The 24,627-nt window shown below is 41.6% G+C and overlaps 2 pseudogenes; both read left to right on the forward strand.

Moving 5' to 3' along the window:
• Positions 1-21,603, forward strand: part of LOC149248803 (DNA mismatch repair protein MSH5-like) — a 47,439-nt pseudogene extending 25,836 nt beyond the window's left edge.
• A 1,039-nt stretch (positions 21,604-22,642) lies between these two features.
• On the forward strand, positions 22,643-24,369 carry LOC149248804 (DNA mismatch repair protein MSH5 pseudogene; annotated as a pseudogene).
• Positions 24,370-24,627: the final 258 nt, after the last annotated feature.

Below are 24,627 nucleotides of genomic sequence, written 5' to 3' on the forward strand. Positions count from 1 at the left end.
AGGGAATACGGCCGGGGTAACCACTAACCAATCTTTTAATCACTGTTTCTAGCCAAACAGTGATCAGAGAGGGCTCTCTCTTTATGATTTATATCTACAGTGATGGTGTTTTAGGCTAGGTATTGAGTACAGGTTATGTTTGTATTTCGGTTGATGAAATTCCCTTAGACTTCAGTGATGTAGCTTTCAGATATGTTGAATATCATTGGGCAATGGAGTCTGTGGCTTAATGTGTTTGAATCTGTGAGATGAAAGATGGAACTTACAGGGCCTTTTGAGTGTTTAATAGAACAGATTTTTTGATTTAAAGACTGGAAACAGGTAGCACGAACAGTGAAAGCATTTAAGAATTTTCACTATTTATCTATATGTTCCCAACAGATAGCTTTAAGAAGAGAAAACAGAGGTCTTAGGGGCAAAAGTTGAATCCCTGAGAATGACTGTTACAATAAAAACACAGTTTTGAATTGCAGCAATTAAGAATTACAATTCTGTTACTGTATATGAGGAAAACATATATAATAGCTCAGTTTGAGTCCAGGGTAAACATGGTTAAATCCTGGTACTATCCTTTCACCTTGCTATCAAGTGTAAAACATTAGAACGACAAAGAGAACAAAAGACTCAAAACAGACACGACAAAGAGATTTGAGAATACTTATAGTTTTATGCAACACCCATGGAATCCTGTAACATGCATCCTTCACCACAAGACATCAAATACACCAAACTTCTGGAAGTTCCATTCCTCCTTTGTATTAATTCTCTGAAAATATTACAGCAGATGGAAGTTATCCAAGAGAAAATTCCAGCAACCCCTTATGCGTTACTAAGGGGGGTATATATACAGATTTACATTTGGAAAAATATCTGAAAGAAGAGTAAATGCCTCATAAATAGGCTGCCAACTGCTAGTGAGCAGTAGCCAAAGAAGTAAATGAAGAAGTAAATGCAGTAATAGCTCTTAGTCCTTTAGCTGTCAAAATCTGTCAGATGCTGTTGAATTTGTAGCAGTTGTAGTCGGCTGAAGGCGTGTGTTTCAAAATGTGGCTAGCTGTCACTGTTAGTGATGAATCACTTTTTAGATATTTTCCAGTCACCGACCACTTTATACTTGTCTTGCGGTGAGCTGAGCTGGCTTTTGACCTGGAGTTTTGAAACTACCGTGGCAGAATCTGGAGCATGGCTTGCCACCAGTCCTCCTTGGGCATTTGATGCCTTCGCATTTTAATCAATGTCTCATCAAGCTCTGTGTATTTGAAAAAACTGGGAGGAGTTTCAAATAGATGATTAACTTCATTTTCAATAAAAAATGACCCTTCAAGCTGAGTGTACAAACTCTGTCCTGTAGGAGGAACAGTTTCTTCAGAAGCACTGCTGGATGCAGTGATTTGATTTTCTATGTACGCGGCCATCCTATTTGTAAATTGATCTCTGTTGATCAATTTCCCTGTACCGCTCAATAGGCTAGGCATTCCTCTTGCCTGTAGCATCCCCATTCTGAGCTTGAAGTCTTCAACTTCAGTCTGTATCTCATAGCTCCTCCTTTCTGCTGTCTGCACATATCCTCTGAGTGTTAGCACCTTTTTGGTCATAAGGATGGCCTCCGTTCTGTTGGTGATTCCAACTGCTGCCAGCTCATCTTTGTCTTGCCTGTTCAGAAAGTCTATCAGTTGGCTAGCTTGTTCAGGTCTATTTCCTAGTGCTGTCTTAGCCCTCTGGATATCTATCTGAGCTTGCACAATTAAATCCATATGTTCATGGATTGTTTTGAGTGATTTCCACTGTTTAATCATGCTTTGGGTGATTTTATTCCATAAGATCCTCTTGATCTCAGCCATGGTGTTTTTGAGATCAAGCTCTTTCTCCAGGGCTTTGATTCTGTCCTTTTGGGTCTTGATCTGTCTGCCCTGTTCTGCCACTGTCATTTTAGACTGGTCATACTTGGCATCTATCTCTGCCAGTTTTTCTTTTGCCTTCCTTATCTCATCTGCTTGTAGCTCCATTTGCTTAACAGCCTTAGTTAGTTCTTCTATGCTGGGCTGGTCAACTGTATTTGCTGTTGTAGGGGCCACTGCTGCCCCAGAGCCTGTTGCTGCTGTAGAATCTGTTTGGGGAGTTGGTAGTGTGGATTCTCCCTGTTTGTCCTGTAATGACTTCTCCAGCTCCTTCTCTAGCTCTTGGATCCTTTGATCCTGCTGCAATAGTAGATCAAGTTGTTGATCAACTTGTTTTTCTTTTTGCAGTTCAGCTGTCTGAGGATGTTCTGTAGGTGACAGCTTCAATCTCCTCTTCATGGCATTGAGATCATCCTCTTTTTTCTTCAGGAGGGCTTTTACCCGGTTGGGTCACTAGGGTTATGCCCTAGATCAACAATAATCTCTTCAAGAGATTTTATCCTGTTATCCTTGGCCCTGGAAGACAATCTCTCAAAATCCAGTTGAGTATTTGTGTGCTTCAAGGATTCTTTCAGCTCATGAGCTAGTGTGGCCTTATCTACCAAGGTGGCATAGACCATTTCTCCAGTCTGCTTATGGAGCTCAATTTGGTCCATAGGATGTATGTCTTTGGCCAAGACCTCCACCCTTGTTTTGATGAAATCAGCAGTGGACATTGGGTTGGGCCCCTTAGGTTTGAAATGGCTGAATATCATCTTCTCCTCTTTGAAGTCGTAGACCGACATCAATCTTTCTTGTTGGGCTGGAGTGGCATCTATAAATTGCTTGTAAACCTCAGCCCTCAATAGTTCATTTGCTGCCTTGATTTCTTTGAAGGTGGCCTTAGCACCTTTGAGCTTCTGGCTTTGTTGAGAAGAAGATGATACCTCCAAGCCAAGTTGTAAATTCTGCTCCTGGTGAAAGGAGCTAGTCCCTGTGTGTTGGCTGCCCTCCCTATCCTTGGCTGTATCATTGAAGACACCTTCAGTAATGTCTTCTACTTCTGGGGAGTCTGCCCTCTGCCTTTTAGCTTCTGGTTGTTGGGAGGATCCACTGAGGGGAGTGGACTCTTCTCTTTGTCTTTTGGTTCCCCTTTCTTCATGTGCCGGGGTCTGTACAATTGAAGTGGTTAGGGGCTCCACTTGAGGGGGTGGTGTCTGCAATAAGGTGGTTTCTGGCAGCCCAGTTTGTGGCAGACCGGTTTGTTCTTCTTGCTGCCCTGTTTCTTGCTCTGGTTGTTGCTTTCCCTGCTCTGACTGCTGCTTTTTTGCTTCATCTTCAGCGTCCATTTTTCCCTTTCCCTTATCCAAGCCTGGTGCTGTTGTTGGCGGTGCTGTCCTGGTAACTGAGGTTCCTCCTCCTGATGTTTGAGGCAGCCTGAAAGGTACCTGGATCACATAGTCCAGGTCAATAGTTTTTTCAAGTTCTTTCATATTTTTAGCTATTTTTTCCTCTTCAGACAAGCTCTCAACAAGGGTATCCAACTGCCACTCTTGTAAGTTTGCATACTGTTCTAGATGTGGATAGTGGCAGTGTTTGATGGCTAGGAGTCTGTACTTTGTTCTCCTGGCAGTGATGAAACCTTGAGGGTCATATGGGACCCACCGGAAACTGTAAGACAACTTATATTTGTCTTTTAGGATCAAATCTGCAGCCTCCCATCCTTCCTTCTTATTCATGATAAAAGGGCCCAGCTCATTTTTGTAGTTAAGGTGTGCTTTTTTCTTTGAGCTGTGGAAGTGAGTGAGGTCTGACTGGATTAATTGCCTGTAATATTCCAAGGCAAATAATCTCATGGGAACATACTTGGGTAGTCTGTATGGACAGAGCTCACACCCATACACTCTGAACACAGTGTGGTGTTCATATAGGTACCAATCACCTATTTTGTACTTCTTAGAAAGCTGTAAAGCTTTCTTGATCTCATTTGATATTCTAGGTGGAGGGGATTTCATAAGTATGCTGGAGACTGGGTATACAAACTGATCTACAAATTCACAATAGCTGTAGGGTGAACTTGTGATTTCATGATAGACTAAGGTCCAGAATATGACTGATCTTTTCTCCCCTTTGTTGTCCAGCCTTCTGATGTAGCATGGGAAAGCTTCAGAGTGATGATACATGAACAGGTGGTAGATGTATGCTGAATATCTAAAGACTCCTTGTCTGTCCAATTTGCACAATTGATCATGGATCCTATTGGCTATGAACTTGGCAAAGTTGTACTTTCGGGCAGGGGGTTGTCGTGGGCTGTAGGCAGATAGCATTACGAGCATGGCTAGATCCACATGCTTGCTGTTCTGGTAGCCTAGCACATAGGCTATCATGTCCAGGAGCAGCCTGCCTGAGTCATTGAAGTGCTCATGTGGATAAGGAGGTGGCCCTGTAGGCTGGTTCTCAGGCCACATGTAGTTCCTGGTGACCTTCTGCAGCTCTTCACTGGTCATCTTCTCACCTGCTTCCAGTAAAGATCTCATGGAGAAAGGGACTAATAACTCTGTCTGTTCAAAGTGCAGCATTTTGTTGATGGTGTCAGCGTTTATATAGAACAAAATCCTCCCTAGTTGAGTGTTGACAGCTCTGTGCTCCTGATCATAATTTTGAGCACATAAGTGAATGATTTCAGGGAAAACATTCACAGCTGGGAGGCAGTAATAGGGCAGGTTTGACTCCCATATCCCATCTGTACCAAGTCCTGCCTTATAGTCTTCCCTTAATGTGGTGAAGGTCTTCAAAAAGTTTCTGTTTCCCTCAAAATCATTTATGAGACAGTCTTTGTCAACTAATGGCATAGCTTCCAGTTCCTTATTGGTTTGACTCAGTGGAGTGACACTGAGGGAGGAGGATGCAGATGCTGCCATGATACAGTCTGAAAGTGTGCAGCAGGATGCAGAGCTTTGATGAATCTCTTGAAGACTTTGAGCAGCAGGTAGGTGCAATTGGTGTGATGTATTCTTCTGGTGTGAAGTTGTTCCGAAGCTAGCAAAGTACTGATGATTTTCAGGAATGTGGATTGTCTAAGGGAATGCTTACTGAGGTATTAGTATTTGCACAGGAAGAGTGTAGGTAACCAGTACTTGGCAAAAAGGAACAATGCCGGGTACTTCAGGGCGATTTCTGCAGTTTTAACCCGCGAGCTGGTTTGTACAGAGCTAAATTGGGGCTAATGGATGGCACAGGTTGCTTATGTCTGATTTGGGTGCTTAGGTAGAGCTAAATTTAGAGTTTTTAGTAGACTTTAATGGTGATTTTGCAGAAAATTGGAATTCACGGGCAGAATGGGAGAAAACGGCAAAATACCTGGCAAATCGACCTGGAAGCTTGCGGGCTGGGTTGCAAAGGCTTAATGCAGTCAAGCCTCGAACTTTGAACGGTTTACTTGTCGAATTTGATGGCTGAATGCAAGATTTCGCGGCAGCAGGCTTGACAACGGCTAGTTCAGCTTCGCATGCAAAATAAGCGAAAAATATGCGTTTAGCCGTTTAAATCGGTAAATTTGGCAAAAGTATGAATTTGGCGCTTTTCCGCCGATGACGTCAGCATGACGTCATGGCGGGGCCCAGGTGAGGGGTGACGTGGATGCTGAGGTGTTAGCCAGGTCGGCAGGACACGGTGGCGGGCGGGCGCAAAGGCGGGCCCGCGTGGAGGACCAAGGGACGATGGGGCGGGCACCGGCGGGGTGACGTCAGAGCGGCGTGGACATGACGTGTGGGGTAGCGGTATACGGGGTGGCGGTAAGTGGGTTCCCCGCACCACCTTTGGGCAAAGGCGGTAAGTGGGAGGAGGGCTCCGAACAACCTTACCGCCCGCCACGCGTCCATTGTACGGGATAGGTAAAACCGCTTTCCCCGGACGCTAAATGTCGGCACATCGAGATCTGAAATTGACCGCCCACCCTTAGATCTGGGCGCTGGAGATCTGACGGCTGGCGGGCCTTCCGACTGGTCGAGCATGTTGGGGAGGGGTCCCGCCAGCGCAATAAAATATTCAGTTTAATTTTTGGGCGGAGGACTATAGGCAAGTGGGTTTTTTCGCAGTTTTGGGTTTTTTGGGCCTTTTCAGGGGTTTTCATAGGAAAAGGGGGTTTTCTGTGCGCTTTCAGCAGAGAGACGGTAAGGGCTTGAGGGACAGGATTTCTGCTCATAACCAGGGGTCAGAGCACATCCAAGACAAGGTTGACCACAGTCCCAGGTGGACTGAAGTCTCCTTGGACCATTTACTTGGCTATAATGCCAAAAGGAGAATATGTAGATAATGCTGGGATTTATACACCTTGGTGTTAGTAATATTAGGGAGAAAGGCGATATAAGGGATTTGTACAATAGGGTTAGTGTTAGTTGTGGAGGAGGAGGTAAGTGGATGTGGAAATCATTGAGTTTATATGAAACAAGCTTGGTTTCAAGAGTAGATCAAAATGAAAAGAACTTTAGATAAGAAATGTGGCTTTTAAAGATCAAGAACCACCATGAAAACTTAGTCTTTTCCATGAATCTCAGGCTAGTGAGGGAATGTTAGAAATGAAATTGGAGGGGAGTGAGGGAAATTAGTCATGCTTCCAGCTGTAATCTTTTGCCTTGCTGCCCACCATCACCAACCTTGCAATGATAGGGATACTTTTCTGCAACCCCTGCTACCTACCCAGCTACTTGCCTAGCATTTTATTTCTTCTTGGAGGGTGCATTTGGACTTGCAGACCCTTACTTGCCTTTTCTTTTCCTTGGCTTTTTCTTTTGCTTTTTCTATCTACTTCTACCCTTATCTCTTTCAAGGTCCCAGATTAAGCTGTTGGGATCCTTTTCTTCTCTACCTAAACTAGTTGTCTGCCAAGATTAAACAGTTTGGACAGACTTTTTTCTCTATTCTACAACTCAAAATTGAAACATGGCATGATCCAGTTTGAACTGTTGAATCACCCAAAAAATTGTAATAAGGTCCTCAATATTTGAAATACTTCACACACCTCTGATTTTCTGGAAATATGGGATCTTTGTAGTAGCAAAGCAGAGCATATTTGGATTTTCAATAATCAATCATGAAATATGAAACCTATTACTATAGGTATCTAACAGTGGCTCCACATGGGGATGGTTTTTCTTTTGAAAGACCAAGAACAGCAGGTCAGATTGCCTTGTTCCTTGACTGTCCATCTTAATCTTTGGAATTTGATGCATGCAACCTGTCAAAATTGTGTGCTTTTCCTTGGGGAACCTTTGATTCTATCTGCCTATTGCTGCTAGGTGCAGCACTTGAAAACATCTTTTTACAAACAAAAAACATATGTGGGCCTGCATATATACAATGAACCTTTGGATCCCTATCATAGTGAACCATCATAATAGTGCTTCAACATCCTGCCATTGACAGGACCTTCATCCAGTTCAGTTACAGTCAAACTTTTAAGGAAATAAGTGTTATTACCTTGTACTGCTTGGACAGCAAATGGTCCTTTCCACAAAGAATCAAATTTCCCATGTTTCCCTTTCTCTTCTCTTCTTGCATCCCACTTTAGAACTTTGTCTCCCATATTGAAATCTTCTGCTTTGGTTCTTCTGTCAAAGGCCTTTTTCAGTTTTTCTTGTAATATTTGCACTCTGCTGAAAACTTGTTCTCTGGTCTGCTGTAAACAGATTATCTGGTTGATCCTTCTTTGCATATCATTTGGCTCTGCTTGACTTTCTTGTAGAAGTTTCATAACTGGCACCCCTAGTGATGAAGGAAATCTGGCCTCTAATCCATAGACCAACTCATATGGGCTGGTACCAATTGATCTTTTGGTGGTTAATCTGTCTGCCCATAAAGCATTTACTAGTTTCTTGTGCCAGTTCTTTTTGTTCTCTTCCAGCACTTTCTTTATGATGTTTATCAAGCTTTTGTTTGATGATTCAGCAAGACCATTTCCCTGAGGATAGTAAGCTGTAGAATGGCCCAAAGTGATGTGAAATTTATGGCAGAAGTTCACCATTTTCTTGGATTTGAAGGCAGCAGCATTGTCTGTTATTATCTTATCTGGGCAGCCAAATCTAGCCAGTATATTATTCTCCAAAAATTGAATGATCACTGAATCATTTGCTTGTCTGCATGGGGCAGCTTCAATCCACTTGGTGAAGTAGTCTGTTGCAGTCAAAATCCATCTGTGTTGTCCTGAAGATGAGGGATGAATCTCCCCAATGAAATCCAAACCCCATTGTTGAAAAGGTCTTTCTGTTGAAATGGGCCTCAAAGGAAGTGGCAGCAACTGTCTTCTGCCTTCAAACAGTTGGCACTTGTGGCATGATGTTGTGAATTTCTTCACATCAGAGAACATAGTGGGCCAGTAATAACCAGCCCTTAATATTTTGTCTACAGTGGACTTCCAGTATAGATGTCCACCACAGTCTCCAGCATGGAATTCCTGCATGATGTTGTCAGTTTCACTCTCAATAAGACAGTGCAGCAAAATGCCTTCATGGTTTTTCCAGAGTAGATTCTCATCCATCACACAAAACTTAGATGTTTTCATTTTCAGAAACCTAGACTTAGTTCTGGACAGTCCTGGGGGAGCACACAGGTTTTGTAACACATAACAGACATCAGAGTACCAAGGAGATTGTTCAAAGGCTACATTGATCTTTGGAGTCGCCAGCTCTGTTTCACTGTCTAGTTGGTTGATATCTAAGGCTTGGAAATTTGCTTCTGTCATTAACTTGGCCAAACCTTGCCCTTTAATCAGCTTTGTAGGTTTTATTTCAATGTCAAATTCAAGTATGTTTGCAATCCATTTTCCTCTTCTACCCTCTAAGTTTTCTTGGGTGAGAATGTCTTTGACAATAGGACTTGGTACATAAGCCACAACATGAGAGTAAAGGATATAGATCCTAAAATCTTTGATAGCTTTGATTAATGCATAGGCTTGTTTTTCCATTATTTGGTACTTCAAAGGAGCATCTCTAAGAGCTCTGCTGAAGAAGGCAATGGGCTTTTCATTCCCTTGATCATCTTTCTGCAATAAAACAGCAGCAATAGTATGCTGGGAGGCAAAAGAAAAAATAATAAAGTCTCTGTCAAACTGAGGATTAGTTAATACCGGGGTTTGGGTTAAAGCCAGTTTTATGCTTTCAAAGGCTTGCTTTGCTTCCACAGTCCACTTAACCTTTGAATCTTTCTTTAGCATATTGTTTAGTAGTTTGATCAATTCTGCTAAATTTGGGATGAACCTTCTTAAAAAATTGAGTTTTCCTAAGAATCCTTGCAACTCTTTGACATTCCTAGGGTGAGGCATTTGTAGGATCGCTTGTATCCTATCTGGATCAATTCTTATGCCATCTTTTGAAATGATGTGTCCTAAAAGTTTCCCTTCTTCCAAACCAAATAAAGACTTCTTGGGGTTTAAGGAAATGCCATATTTTCTGCATGTTATGAAAATCTGTCTTAAATGTTTCAAATGTTCTTGGTCAGATTTTGAGAAGGGTGTAAGATCATCTAAGTAAATGACCAAGAAATCATGAATTTCTTTTGCAAAAGCAATGTCCATTGCTCTTTGAAATGTTGCCCCTGCATTCTTCAATCCAAAGGGCATTTTCACATACTTGAAAGTTCCCCATGGGGTAGTAAATGCAGTTTTGTCTTGATCATCAGGGTGCACTAAAATTTGATTGAAGCCTGAGAATCCATCAAGCAGTGATATCCTTGAGGCTCCTACTACTCTTTGGAGGATGTGATCCATTTTTGGTAAAGGGTAGTTATCTTTGAGTGAAACTTGATTCAGATTCCTTAAGTCTACACAAAGTCTGATTTCACCAGTTTTCTTTCTGGTAGGGACTAAATTTGAAATCCATTCAGAGAATCTGATTGGTGCTATAATACCAGCCTTGAACATTTTATGCAACTCTTTTTCAATGGAAGGAAGGAGCACAGGATTGATCCTTCTCAATTTCTGTTTGAATGGTTTTTGATTAGGCTTGAGAGGGATGGTATGCTGGATGACAGATGTGTCATAGGACTTGAGATCTTCATATCCCCAGGCAAAGACATCTTGAAATTCTTTAAAGAGATCAATGTACTTGGGCTTTTGATCAGGGGGCAAAGAGGCAGATAGCTTTATTATCTTAGGCTTTTCCATAGTGCCAATATTGCATTCTTCAATTCTTGCATCTAATGGCTGCATCTTTGGCTTCCTAGGGATGTCATTTGAGTCAAAAATATCCTCTAATGGGGTAAGGCCCACTGGGAGGAAGTTGTCTTTGAGTTGTATGATTTCAGTTTCAATGTTACTCATCTCTTCACAGTCCATTTGTTTAATTTGTTGAATGTTTTCATTGTTGAAAATGGTTGGGCTGAGTAGTTGTTTTGCTGTCCTAGGTGACATTGGGTGAGCAGATTCTTGAAACTGTGTTTGTGATTGACATGCTTCATTAAATATTTGTGATTGACTTGCTGTCTCAAGCATTTGTGATTGACTTGCTGTCTCAAGATCAATATTTAATCCTGTGAACTCCTGTTGCAGGGTTAAAAAATTGTTTATTTGCATGTCATCCTCAAATACTTGCCATTCTCTGACATTGTTTGGAATAGAGGGTCTGTACCTGACCTCAGCTGTGAAACAATTATTAGGTTCCAGTGGGAATTTGAAAGTGCTGGCAAATGTTGCCAAGCTATGTGCATGGAGGTTGTGGCCCCTTGGAATTTTTGTGATAGCAAACTCATGAAAGGTCTCTAATATTTCGATTACAGCAGCCCTGTAGGATCTCAGCCTCTTGTCATTAGTGACAAAATTGCCTTTTACTTGTTGAATGACCAGATCAGAGTCTCCCCTGATAGAGAGGCTAGGTGCTTGTAATGATTTTGCAATCTTGAGGCCTAGTAATAGAGCTTCATATTCTGCCATGTTGTTGGTGCATCTAAAATTCAATCTGTAGGCCTTGCCTGTTGCATAGCCTTTCTCTTTGTTATGTATCCATACTCCAGCTCCTGCTCCTAACTTGTTAACCGAGCCATCAAATTCTAAGACCCACAAGATGCCTTGCTGGTCAGGAGGTTTGAGGTTCTGTTCATGGGGTGGTAGTGTGAGCATGAGTTGGGGTTTCTTCTCCCATTTGTTTTCTAGGATAGCTTCATCATTTACCTGACCATCTTTGACCCCTAGGGGAGAGCTAAAGTGTTTTGTTGTACTGATTGATGTTTGACAGGTGCTACTTGTTAGAATGATGTTTTGTTCTGGTTTAAATGTCTCCGTGCTAATGTGACTGTCGGAGAAGCCAATGCTGTCATTAAAGAGGATGTAAGAGTCTATGTCCGAATGAACAGCATATATTGGGAAATTTTGGGGTTTTTCTTCACTGCTAACCATATACTTCATGAGTGTTTCCCTATAAAGTCTTTTTGGTTGTCCAAAAACAGAGATGGTTGCATATGACATGTCTAACTGCAGGGAGCCTTGAAGCTTTGCTCCCCATGATCTTGATAATAGCATCCCATACTTGGGTGGGATATCAGCAACAACAACATCCATCAAAATGGTCTTGTTGGGGAATTGGACCAGGGACACACACAAATCCTTAATTAGACCCAGGCACTTGACTTGACTAGAATCAAAAGAAAACAAGTCTTTGTATGGTCTTGTGATATCTAAGTTTAATCTTTCCATGACTGCTTTTGGCATCAGATTATGAGAGGCTCCTGAGTCAAACATTGCATTGTGCAGAATTTTGTCATGTACATGTAAGCTGACATAAAACGGTAAAACCCCTGTGACTACTGTTTTTCCATCTACCTCTGGACCAAATAGTAACTCTGGAGTGTCATCTAACACATTTACATCATCTTTGCTATTGGTGAGTTGAAGGGATTTTTTAATCTGTTGTTTGTACATGTCATGCTTTGCTAACTCTGAGAGGGGAATTGCTACCTTTAACTTGCCAATCTCTACTCCTAAGTCAAAGGGTTTGTCAATTTGCATTTTGGGGTCACGGGTTGCAGTTCTTTCTTTGTTTGTTACATCTTCTGGTGGGATTTCATCTTGATTTTGGAACCTGCCCCTAATATTGATATCTTGAGGGGCAATATTTGGGTTAGGCTCAGAGGATAAGGATGCCATGGGTTGTTTTGATGGTGACAGTGGTTCAGTAACCTCTTCAACCACTACTTCCTTTGTAGGCAAGTTTGGCACATGATCAGGTTCAGTGACTGAGCTTTCTTTGGTTTGCTGTTTTTCTTTTATCTTTTCGGGTTGATTTACATTTACAGTCCTACTCCTTAGTTTGTATTGTTTGTGGACTTCATAGACAGCAGTGTCATATCCTTGTTTGAAATCAAAGGATTCCCCTGACTTAGTTTGGAATGTATTGCTTTCATCCTCCTCATGGTCTTCTTGGGTTAAGAATACATGACTTTTGCCATCCAGACCTATTAGATTGATTTCGGGGTCTTCATTTAGCTGATTTGCAGAAGAAGTTTCTGCATAGTTTTCTTGAAAAGGGGGTCTGATATCTTGGTCAGCATTAGTCTTTCCTATATTGGGGTTCTGGACTCTCCTGAAATTTGGGTTTCTAGGAGGATTGTTTTGTGGTGCCTCCCATGATGATTTTCTTTCTACTGATTCCACTCTCTCCCCCAACCTCTTCATGCTATTTAGAATTGCATCTAGCTTTTGGTCAAAACCCGAGGGTTCTTCTTTGAAGCCAGTTTTCTTTTCCAGCTTTGCCCTGTTTCTTTTGGCAATTAGGTTGGCCTCTACAGTGACTGCAACCCTTTGAGCTTCTGCAAGGGTTGGAGGGTCTCTTTCTCTCAACTGATAGGCCATATCAGAATCAAAACCATCAGGGAAATTATAAAGGGCCAAATCAGGAGGGGGTCTTAAGTTCTGAGGGATAGCATTGTATATGTTGTTAAACCTGGCACAATACTCCAACACCGTTTCTTGGGGACCTCTTTTAATAGTGTTATATTCACCAAGTATGTGGTGGGGATCTCTCTTTTTCTCCCATCTGTTAGTAAATTCCTGGTATAAAACTTCAGGGGTTGCAATTGAATTTGCATTTAAGGACCTAAACCAAGTCCTGACATCCCCAGTTAAGCTTTGAACAAAGATTCTCATCCTGACACTATCATCATCAATTTCATAGGTCTCAAAGTGGTCTTGCATCTTTTTAGCATGCTGGATGGCCGTCAAAGGGCCATGGGAATCAAAAAATGAGAGTCTGGTTTGATAATCTTGGGGTAGGGCTGGAGCATTGGCTGGAATCTGCAATGGTGCATATCTGTTAGCCATGTTTATAGGGTTAATAGGGTTGATAGGAACAAATGGGACAACTGGGATTACAGGTGTACTGGGGTTAATAGGATGGGTAACAAGTGGAGAACTGGTTGAGTGAGTATGTGCAGATGGTGAAGATGGAAAGGTAGGACTTTGAGGGGTTGAAGATGAACTAGGGGAATTGGGTGTGGAACGAAAAAGGACTTTGCAAGGAGTGGGAATGAGGATGGGTTGGTCTGACCTTATATCTGAATCAGCAGGTTTATCCTGCTTGTGCTGTTTCCTTATGTTCTTTGGGATGATATTTGGGTTATCAACAATGATGGGTTGATCAGGGTCAGGGTGTGCCCTAGTATGCCTTGGGTTTCTTTTAGGAGCCAGCTTCTAAGTGTTCTTTCAGAACTTTATACAGAAGTTTTGTATTTACAAGGGCAAAATAAGAACTCTGGAATGACTATATATGTTTCAAGGCTAGGATAAGTTTCCCTAGTTAGCTCTTCCCTAAGACTGCCCCTGTATTAGAGAAACAGTCCTAAGATGTCTTGGCTAGTTTCAGGCTTGATGAAAGCTTTGGAAGATAGATAGTGATTGAATAGTCTTAGTCCCCAGTGGAGTCGCCAATTATGTTAACACCCAGGTTGTTCCCTATGACTCCCAAGGGAATATGGCCGGGGTAACCACTAACCAATCTTTTAATCACTGTTTCTAGCCAAACAGTGATCAGAGAGGGCTCTCTCTTTATGATTTATATCTACAGTGATGGTGTTTTAGGCTAGGTATTGAGTACAGGTTATGTTTGTGTTTCGGTTGATGAAATTCCCTTAGACTTCAGTGATGTAGCTTTCAGATATGTTGAATATCATTGGGCAATGGAGTCTGTGGCTTAATGTGTTTGAATCTGTGAGATGAAAGATGGAACTTACAGGGCCTTTTGAGTGTTTAATAGAACAGATTTTTTGATTTAAAGACTGGAAACAGGTAGCACGAACAGTGAAAGCATTTAAGAATTTTCACTATTTATCTATATGTTCCCAACAGATAGCTTTAAGAAGAGAAAACAGAGGTCTTAGGGGCAAAAGTTGAATCCCTGAGAATGACTGTTACAATAAAAACACAGTTTTGAATTGCAGCAATTAAGAATTACAATTCTGTTACTGTATATGAGGAAAACATATATAATAGCTCAGTTTGAGTCCAGGGTAAACATGGTTAAATCCTGGTACTATCCTTTCACCTTGCTATCAAGTGTAAAACATTAGAACGACAAAGAGAACAAAAGACTCAAAACAGACACGACAAAGAGATTTGAGAATACTTATAGTTTTATGCAACACCCATGGAATCCTGTAACATGCATCCTTCACCACAAGACATCAAATACACCAAACTTCTGGAAGTTCCATTCCTCCTTTGTATTAATTCTCTGAAAATATTACAGCAGATGGAAGTTATCCAAGAGAAAATTCCAGCAACCCCTTATGCGTTACTAAGGGGGGTATATATACAGATTTACATTTGGAAAAATATCTGAAAGAAGAGTAAATGCCTCATAAATAGGCTGCCAACTGCTAGTGAGCAGTAGCCAAAGAAGTAAATGAAGAAGTAAATGCAGTAATAGCTCTTAGTCCTTTAGCTGTCAAAATCTGTCAGATGCTGTTGAATTTGTAGCAGTTGTAGTCGGCTGAAGGCGTGTGTTTCAAAATGTGGCTAGCTGTCACTGTTAGTGATGAATCACTTTTTAGATATTTTCCAGTCACCGACCACTTTATACTTGTCTTGCGGTGAGCTGAGCTGGCTTTTGACCTGGAGTTTTGAAACTACCGTGGCAGAATCTGGAGCATGGCTTGCCACCAGTCCTCCTTGGGCATTTGATGCCTTCGCATTTTAATCAATGTCTCATCAAGCTCTGTGTATTTGAAAAAACTGGGAGGAGTTTCAAATAGATGATTAACTTCATTTTCAATAAAAAATGACCCTTCAAGCTGAGTGTACAAACTCTGTCCTGTAGGAGGAACAGTTTCTTCAGAAGCACTGCTGGATGCAGTGATTTGATTTTCTATGTACGCGGCCATCCTATTTGTAAATTGATCTCTGTTGATCAATTTCCCTGTACCGCTCAATAGGCTAGGCATTCCTCTTGCCTGTAGCATCCCCATTCTGAGCTTGAAGTCTTCAACTTCAGTCTGTATCTCATAGCTCCTCCTTTCTGCTGTCTGCACATATCCTCTGAGTGTTAGCACCTTTTTGGTCATAAGGATGGCCTCCGTTCTGTTGGTGATTCCAACTGCTGCCAGCTCATCTTTGTCTTGCCTGTTCAGAAAGTCTATCAGTTGGCTAGCTTGTTCAGGTCTATTTCCTAGTGCTGTCTTAGCCCTCTGGATATCTATCTGAGCTTGCACAATTAAATCCATATGTTCATGGATTGTTTTGAGTGATTTCCACTGTTTAATCATGCTTTGGGTGATTTTATTCCATAAGATCCTCTTGATCTCAGCCATGGTGTTTTTGAGATCAAGCTCTTTCTCCAGGGCTTTGATTCTGTCCTTTTGGGTCTTGATCTGTCTGCCCTGTTCTGCCACTGTCATTTTAGACTGGTCATACTTGGCATCTATCTCTGCCAGTTTTTCTTTTGCCTTCCTTATCTCATCTGCTTGTAGCTCCATTTGCTTAACAGCCTTAGTTAGTTCTTCTATGCTGGGCTGGTCAACTGTATTTGCTGTTGTAGGGGCCACTGCTGCCCCAGAGCCTGTTGCTGCTGTAGAATCTGTTTGGGGAGTTGGTAGTGTGGATTCTCCCTGTTTGTCCTGTAATGACTTCTCCAGCTCCTTCTCTAGCTCTTGGATCCTTTGATCCTGCTGCAATAGTAGATCAAGTTGTTGATCAACTTGTTTTTCTTTTTGCAGTTCAGCTGTCTGAGGATGTTCTGTAGGTGACAGCTTCAATCTCCTCTTCATGGCATTGAGATCATCCTCTTTTTTCTTCAGGAGGGCTTTTACCCCGGTTGGGTCACTAGGGTTATGCCCTAGATCAACAATAATCTCTTCAAGAGATTTTATCCTGTTATCCTTGGCCCTGGAAGACAATCTCTCAAAATCCAGTTGAGTATTTGTGTGCTTCAAGGATTCTTTCAGCTCATGAGCTAGTGTGGCCTTATCTACCAAGGTGGCATAGACCATTTCTCCAGTCTGCTTATGGAGCTCAATTTGGTCCATAGGATGTATGTCTTTGGCCAAGACCTCCACCCTTGTTTTGATGAAATCAGCAGTGGACATTGGGTTGGGCCCCTTAGGTTTGAAATGGCTGAATATCATCTTCTCCTCTTTGAAGTCGTAGACCGACATCAATCTTTCTTGTTGGGCTGGAGTGGCATCTATAAATTGCTTGTAAACCTCAGCCCTCAATAGTTCATTTGCTGCCTTGATTTCTTTGAAGGTGGCCTTAGCACCTTTGAGCTTCTGGCTTTGTTGAGAAGAAGATGATACCTCCAAGCCAAGTTGTAAATTCTGCTCCTGGTGAAAGGAGCTAGTCCCTGTGTGTTGGCTGCCCTCCCTATCCTTGGCTGTATCATTGAAGACACCTTCAGTAATGTCTTCTACTTCTGGGGAGTCTGCCCTCTGCCTTTTAGCTTCTGGTTGTTGGGAGGATCCACTGAGGGGAGTGGACTCTTCTCTTTGTCTTTTGGTTCCCCTTTCTTCATGTGCCGGGGTCTGTACAATTGAAGTGGTTAGGGGCTCCACTTGAGGGGGTGGTGTCTGCAATAAGGTGGTTTCTGGCAGCCCAGTTTGTGGCAGACCGGTTTGTTCTTCTTGCTGCCCTGTTTCTTGCTCTGGTTGTTGCTTTCCCTGCTCTGACTGCTGCTTTTTTGCTTCATCTTCAGCGTCCATTTTTCCCTTTCCCTTATCCAAGCCTGGTGCTGTTGTTGGCGGCGCTGTCCTGGTAACTGAGGTTCCTCCTCCTGATGTTTGAGGCAGCCTGAAAGGTACCTGGATCACATAGTCCAGGTCAATAGTTTTTTCAAGTTCTTTCATATTTTTAGCTATTTTTTCCTCTTCAGACAAGCTCTCAACAAGGGTATCCAACTGCCACTCTTGTAAGTTTGCATACTGTTCTAGATGTGGATAGTGGCAGTGTTTGATGGCTAGGAGTCTGTACTTTGTTCTCCTGGCAGTGATGAAACCTTGAGGGTCATATGGGACCCACCGGAAACTGTAAGACAACTTATATTTGTCTTTTAGGATCAAATCTGCAGCCTCCCATCCTTCCTTCTTATTCATGATAAAAGGGCCCAGCTCATTTTTGTAGTTAAGGTGTGCTTTTTTCTTTGAGCTGTGGAAGTGAGTGAGGTCTGACTGGATTAATTGCCTGTAATATTCCAAGGCAAATAATCTCATGGGAACATACTTGGGTAGTCTGTATGGACAGAGCTCACACCCATACACTCTGAACACAGTGTGGTGTTCATATAGGTACCAATCACCTATTTTGTACTTCTTAGAAAGCTGTAAAGCTTTCTTGATCTCATTTGATATTCTAGGTGGAGGGGATTTCATAAGTATGCTGGAGACTGGGTATACAAACTGATCTACAAATTCACAATAGCTGTAGGGTGAACTTGTGATTTCATGATAGACTAAGGTCCAGAATATGACTGATCTTTTCTCCCCTTTGTTGTCCAGCCTTCTGATGTAGCATGGGAAAGCTTCAGAGTGATGATACATGAACAGGTGGTAGATGTATGCTGAATATCTAAAGACTCCTTGTCTGTCCAATTTGCACAATTGATCATGGATCCTATTGGCTATGAACTTGGCAAAGTTGTACTTTCGGGCAGGGGGTTGTCGTGGGCTGTAGGCAGATAGCATTACGAGCATGGCTAGATCCACATGCTTGCTGTTCTGGTAGCCTAGCACATAGGCTATCATGTCCAGGAGCAGCCTGCCTGAGTCATTGAAGTGCTCATGTGGATAAGGAGGTGGCCCTGTAGGCTGGTTCTCAGGCCACATGTAGTTCCTGGTGACCTTCTGCAGCTCTTCACTGGTCATCTTCTCACCTGCTTCCAGTAAAGATCTCATGGAGAAAGGGACTAATAACTCTGTCTGTTCAAAGTGCAGCATTTTGTTGATGGTGTCAGCGTTTATATAGAACAAAATCCTCCCTAGTTGAGTGTTGACAGCTCTGTGCTCCTGATCATAATTTTGAGCACATAAGTGAATGATTTCAGGGAAAACATTCACAGCTGGGAGGCAGTAATAGGGCAGGTTTGACTCCCATATCCCATCTGTACCAAGTCCTGCCTTATAGTCTTCCCTTAATGTGGTGAAGGTCTTCAAAAAGTTTCTGTTTCCCTCAAAATCATTTATGAGACAGTCTTTGTCAACTAATGGCATAGCTTCCAGTTCCTTATTGGTTTGACTCAGTGGAGTGACACTGAGGGAGGAGGATGCAGATGCTGCCATGATACAGTCTGAAAGTGTGCAGCAGGATGCAGAGCTTTGATGAATCTCTTGAAGACTTTGAGCAGCAGGTAGGTGCAATTGGTGTGATGTCTTCTTCTGGTGTGAAGTTGTTCCGAAGCTAGCAAAGTACTGATGATTTTCAGGAATGTGGATTGTCTAAGGGAATGCTTACTGAGGTATTAGTATTTGCACAGGAAGAGTGTAGGTAACCAGTACTTGGCAAAAAGGAACAATGCCGGGTACTTCAGGGCGATTTCTGCAGTTTTAACCCGCGAGCTGGTTTGTACAGAGCTAAATTGGGGCTAATGGATGGCACAGGTTGCTTATGTCTGATTTGGGTGCTTAGGTAGAGCTAAATTTAGAGTTTTTAGCAGACTTTAATGGTGATTTTGCAGAAAATTGGAATTCACGGGCAGAATGGGAGAAAACGGCAAAATACCTGGCAAATCGACCTGGAAGCTTGCGGGCTGGGTTGCAAAGGCTTAATGCAGTCAAGCCTCGAACTTTGAACGGTTTACTTGTCGAATTTGATGGCTGAATGCAAGATTTCGCGGCAGCAGGCTTGACAACGGCTAGTTCAGCTTCGCATGCAAAATAAGCGAAAAATATGCGTTTAGCCGTTTAAATCGGTAAATTTGGCAAAAGTATGAATTTGGCGCTTTTCCGCCGATGACGTCAGCATGACGTCCTGGCGGGGCCCAGGTGAGGGGTGACGTGGATGCTGAGGTGTTAGCCAGGTCGGCAGGACACGGTGGCGGGCGGGCGCAAAGGCGGGCCCGCGTGGAGGACCAAGGGACGATGGGGCGGGCACCGGCGGGGTGACGTCAGAGCGGCGTGGACATGACGTGTAGGCATGACGTGTGGGGTAGCGGTATACGGGGTGGCGGTAAGTGGGTTCCCCGCACCACCTTTGGGCAAAGGCGGTAAGTGGGAGGAGGGCTCCGAACAACCTTACCGCCCGCCACGCGTCCATTGTACGGGATAGGTAAAACCGCTTTCCCCGGACGCTAAATGTCGGCACATCGAGATCTGAAATTGACCGCCCACCCTTAGATCTGGGCGCTGGAGATCTGACGGCTGGCGGGCCTTCCGACTGGTCGAGCATGTTGGGGAGGGGTCCCGCCAGCGCAATAAAATATTCAGTTTAATTTTTGGGCGGAGGACTATAGGCAAGTGGGTTTTTTCGCAGTTTTGGGTTTTTTGGGCCTTTTCAGGGGTTTTCATAGGAAAAGGGGGTTTTCTGTGCGCTTTCAGCAGAGAGACGGTAAGGGCTTGAGGGACAGGATTTCTGCTCATAACCAGGGGTCAGAGCACATCCAAGACAAGGTTGACCACAGTCCCAGGTGGACTGAAGTCTCCTTGGACCATTTACTTGGCTATAATGCCAAAAGGAGAATATGTAGATAATGCTGGGATTTATACACCTTGGTGTTAGTAATATTAGGGAGAAAGGCGATATAAGGGATTTGTACAATAGGGTTAGTGTTAGTTGTGGAGGAGGAGGTAAGTGGATGTGGAAATCATTGAGTTTATATGAAACAAGCTTGGTTTCAAGAGTAGATCAAAATGAAAAGAACTTTAGATAAGAAATGTGGCTTTTAAAGATCAAGAACCACCATGAAAACTTAGTCTTTTCCATGAATCTCAGGCTAGTGAGGGAATGTTAGAAATGAAATTGGAGGGGAGTGAGGGAAATTAGTCATGCTTCCAGCTGTAATCTTTTGCCTTGCTGCCCACCATCACCAACCTTGCAATGATAGGGATACTTTTCTGCAACCCCTGCTACCTACCCAGCTACTTGCCTAGCATTTTATTTCTTCTTGGAGGGTGCATTTGGACTTGCAGACCCTTACTTGCCTTTTCTTTTCCTTGGCTTTTTCTTTTGCTTTTTCTATCTACTTCTACCCTTATCTCTTTCAAGGTCCCAGATTAAGCTGTTGGGATCCTTTTCTTCTCTACCTAAACTAGTTGTCTGCCAAGATTAAACAGTTTGGACAGACTTTTTTCTCTATTCTACAACTCAAAATTGAAACATGGCATGATCCAGTTTGAACTGTTGAATCACCCAAAAAATTGTAATAAGGTCCTCAATATTTGAAATACTTCACACACCTCTGATTTTCTGGAAATATGGGATCTTTGTAGTAGCAAAGCAGAGCATATTTGGATTTTCAATAATCAATCATGAAATATGAAACCTATTACTATAGGTATCTAACATGGACAACAATGTCAAAGAGTATGAGTTCCATTTTACATATAAGGAAAATTTTTGACACTGGGATTTCAGAAAGACAACATGAGCAAGTAGGAATATTCAATTTGAATATTGTAAGACATGATTTTACATGCATTATAATTGAGATTGTCCATATCTATGAATTTTGAACTGATAAATGGAATATTTGACTTTAATCAAAGCAATAGAAACAAATAAGGAATGATGATTGCATCCAGGATTTGTCTAGAGTTGGATGAATTGAAGGAAATATATGAGGGCTTGCTTGAGGAGATTTCAACACTTGAGCTAAAATGCCTCCCATGCCAAGATAATAATCCCAAACATGGGTCCATTGTGTATATACCTCAAATTAGTTATCAATTGTGCCTTTCTGGACTAAAACTCGACGATAGTGAATTGGAAAATCTTAAAGAGACAGAGTTTTCTTTTGTAGGTGAAAAGGATCATCGAGAAGCATACTTTTATCGTATTTCAAAGAAAAAAGTGTTGGATCTTCTTCTAGGAGACGTCTATCATAAAATGTCAGATATGGAAAGAGCCACAATAAGAGATTTGGAATTTCAGCTTTAGCTTTTCTCAATGCATTTTTATATGACATCAAAGTTCATTGGGAAGCTGGACTACATGCTCTCGTTGGCATTAGTTGCACACCAGTACATGTATGTCAGGCCAATGCTCACTGCAAAGGATGCACTTGAGATAAAAAAAAGGAAAGCACTCATTTTCTGTAGGGAATAATGCCTTCTCCCTCTCAGAAGCCCCTGCAAGAATTGACAACCTCCATGTACAGAATGCTAATGAAACTATTGTCTCTGTGGTCAAAAGGTCGATGCATAAAAAATTGGAGACTAAGGAATCTAATCTATCCTGGACTGGTATCCTCTATGTGCTAAAGAGGGCAGACCCAAACTTTGGTTTCAACACTATTGTTAACATCTGGAGGCCTCTATTATGCTTCATTTGTAAAACAGATTGGATGTAAGGTGAAAATTAGACTTCTTGCAGCTCACGTAGTTTTCAATGCATATGCATATTGTTGCATGAAGAGCAGGCCTGGCATTACAGAATATTATGTGTTTTTACCATTTTTGTCAAATGACCCAACCCTCCTTGAACAATGCTGGATTAGGCTTCTCCAAAATCATACACTTCTACATATGCGTGTGCTCTCAAAGGAGTACAAGCTATTTCTGGATGGCACTCAATCAATAGCCATTCGATTAGTTGTGCTACCATATATACATGAAGTCAAGCCAATTATTCTTCAATCTAGCACTTTGGATGCAACCCCAACTTAGTTTTGGCACGGAAACCCTTACACCCAAAATACCAAAGAAATGAATTCACTAGATACCAACACGTATGGTTGCATCATGATTCAATTGGGAATACAAGATTTTATTTTTCTTTGGGGCCTTGCAATACTAATTTTGTATGAGCAATACTATGCAAAACCATTACCATCCTCTAGCTCATGCATCTACATTATAAATGGAAAACTAGCTCAAGACATCCATATAAATGGAAAACTAGCTCAAGACATCCATACAAATGTACATTATAAATGGAAAACTAGCGCAAGACATCCATACAAAACTAGCTCAAAACATGACTTTAGCACAAAGAGATGCTTTCATGCAAATTTTATCTAGAGCTCTTGCATATGCTTATATGGGAAGTCACTTTAGTCTTATCAATCTTGGAATAGGTTCTCAAGTTTTATCCAAATGATCACATAAACAATGAAATCTTTTTATTTATTGCACCTGAACTTTGTATGTACTGCAACATTCTTGGAAATGATAACTCTGATATTCCTAATCATGGTGATCTAATAGCTACCTTTTTAGGAATTGCTGGAAGCCTTGAGTATTGGTTGGCTCACAGGTTGTTACTTTCAAAGGTCCCAAACAATAGGTTGAAGCATGCTAATATTTTGAACAAGTGTTTGGAATTTTTGAATGAACAAGAGAATTTGGTGGTTTGTGCATGTGCTCATGAACAACTCAATTCCATGATGAACACTAAAAGTGATGTGCAAGTTCGTGTTGTTGGGGACCTTATTGCTATGCTACAATAAGATATGCTTGTCAACACTATTGAAATTAAGGAATATGACAACGCAATAATACAATTTGACAGGGTTTCAGAGATCTCATAAACAAATTTCTGAAAGTTGATGCTACAGGTTATGATGGCTTGAAAATTTTTCTTGTTAATAAGCATCCAAGTAGCATGGGAATTGACAAAGCCAAGGAAGGATTTTTTTAATTTGGCATGTTTAACAAGTGTGTCATTGTCATGGGCGAACGTCTTTTAAGGACTTGGTTCTTAATGCTTGTATTAGATCTTAACATTTTGAATGGTTGTCTCAACACTATACCATTGCTCCATCATTGTGATGAAATGATGTCAGCCATGCACAACACTTTGAAATCTATGAAAGATATTCCACATCTACTCAAGATTTCGGTGTCCAGGTTATATGTCAACATTGGATGATTGGACAACAATGTCAAAGAGTATGAATTCCATTTCACATACAAGGAAATTTTTTGAAATTGGGATTTCAGAAAGACAACATGAGCATGCAGGAATGTCAAATTTGAATATTGTAAGACAAGCTTTTACATGCATTACAATTGATCTTGTCCATATCTATGAATTTTGAACTGATAAATGGAGTCATTGACTTTAATCAAAGCAATAGAAACAAATATGGAAAGATGATTGCATTCGGGATTTGTCTAGAGTTGGATGAATTGAAGGAAATATACGAGGGCTTGCTTGAGGAGATTTCAACACTTGAGCTAAAATATCTCCCATGCCAAGCTAATAATCCCAAACACAGGTCCATTGTATATATACCCCAAATTGGTTATTAATTATGCCTTTTTGGACTAAAACTCGACGATAGTGAATTGGAAAATCTTAAAGACAAAGTTTGCTTTTGTAGGTGAAAAGGATCACCATGAAGTGTACTTTTATCATACTTCAAAGACAAAAGAGTTGGATCTTCTTCTAGGAGACATCTATCATAAAATGCCAAATATGGAAAGATCCATAATAAGAGATTTGGAATTGTAGCTTTAGCCTTTCTCAATGCATCTGCATATAACATCAAAGTTCGTTGGTGAGTTGGACTGCATGCTCTCGTTAGAATTAGTTGCACACCAGTGCATGTATATTAGGCCAGTGCTCAATGCAAAGGATGCAATTGAGATAAAAAAAGGAAAGTACTCATTTTCTGTAGGGAATAATGCCTTCTCCCTCTCAGAAACCCCTACAAGCGTTGACATCTTGCCTGTACAGAATGTTGATGGCACTATTGTCCCTGTGATCAAAATGTCAATACATAAAAAATTGGAGACTAAGGAATCTAATCTATCCTGGACTGGTTTCCTCTGTGTGCTAAAGAGGGCAGACCCAAACTTTGGTTGCATCACCACTGTTAACATCTGGAGGCCTCTATTACCCTTCATTTGTAAAACAGATTGGATGTAAGGTGAAAATCAGACTTCTTGCACCTCACGCAATTGTCAAGGCATATGTATATTGTTGCATGAAGAGCAGGCCTGACATTACAGAATATTAGGTATTTGTACCATTTTTTTCAAATGACCCACCCTCCTTGAACAACGTTAGATTGGGCTTCTTCAAAATCATCCAGTTCTAAAAACATGTGTGCTATCAAAGGAGAACAAGTTATTTCTAGATGGCACTCAATCAATAGCCATTGGATCACTTGTGCTACCAAATCTA

This window comes from Pinus tabuliformis, chromosome 7 (assembly GCF_031772625.1).
Source record: "Pinus tabuliformis cultivar Carrire ecotype Pingquan chromosome 7, CPIR1, whole genome shotgun sequence".
Classification (NCBI taxonomy): Eukaryota; Viridiplantae; Streptophyta; class Pinopsida; order Pinales; family Pinaceae; genus Pinus; species Pinus tabuliformis.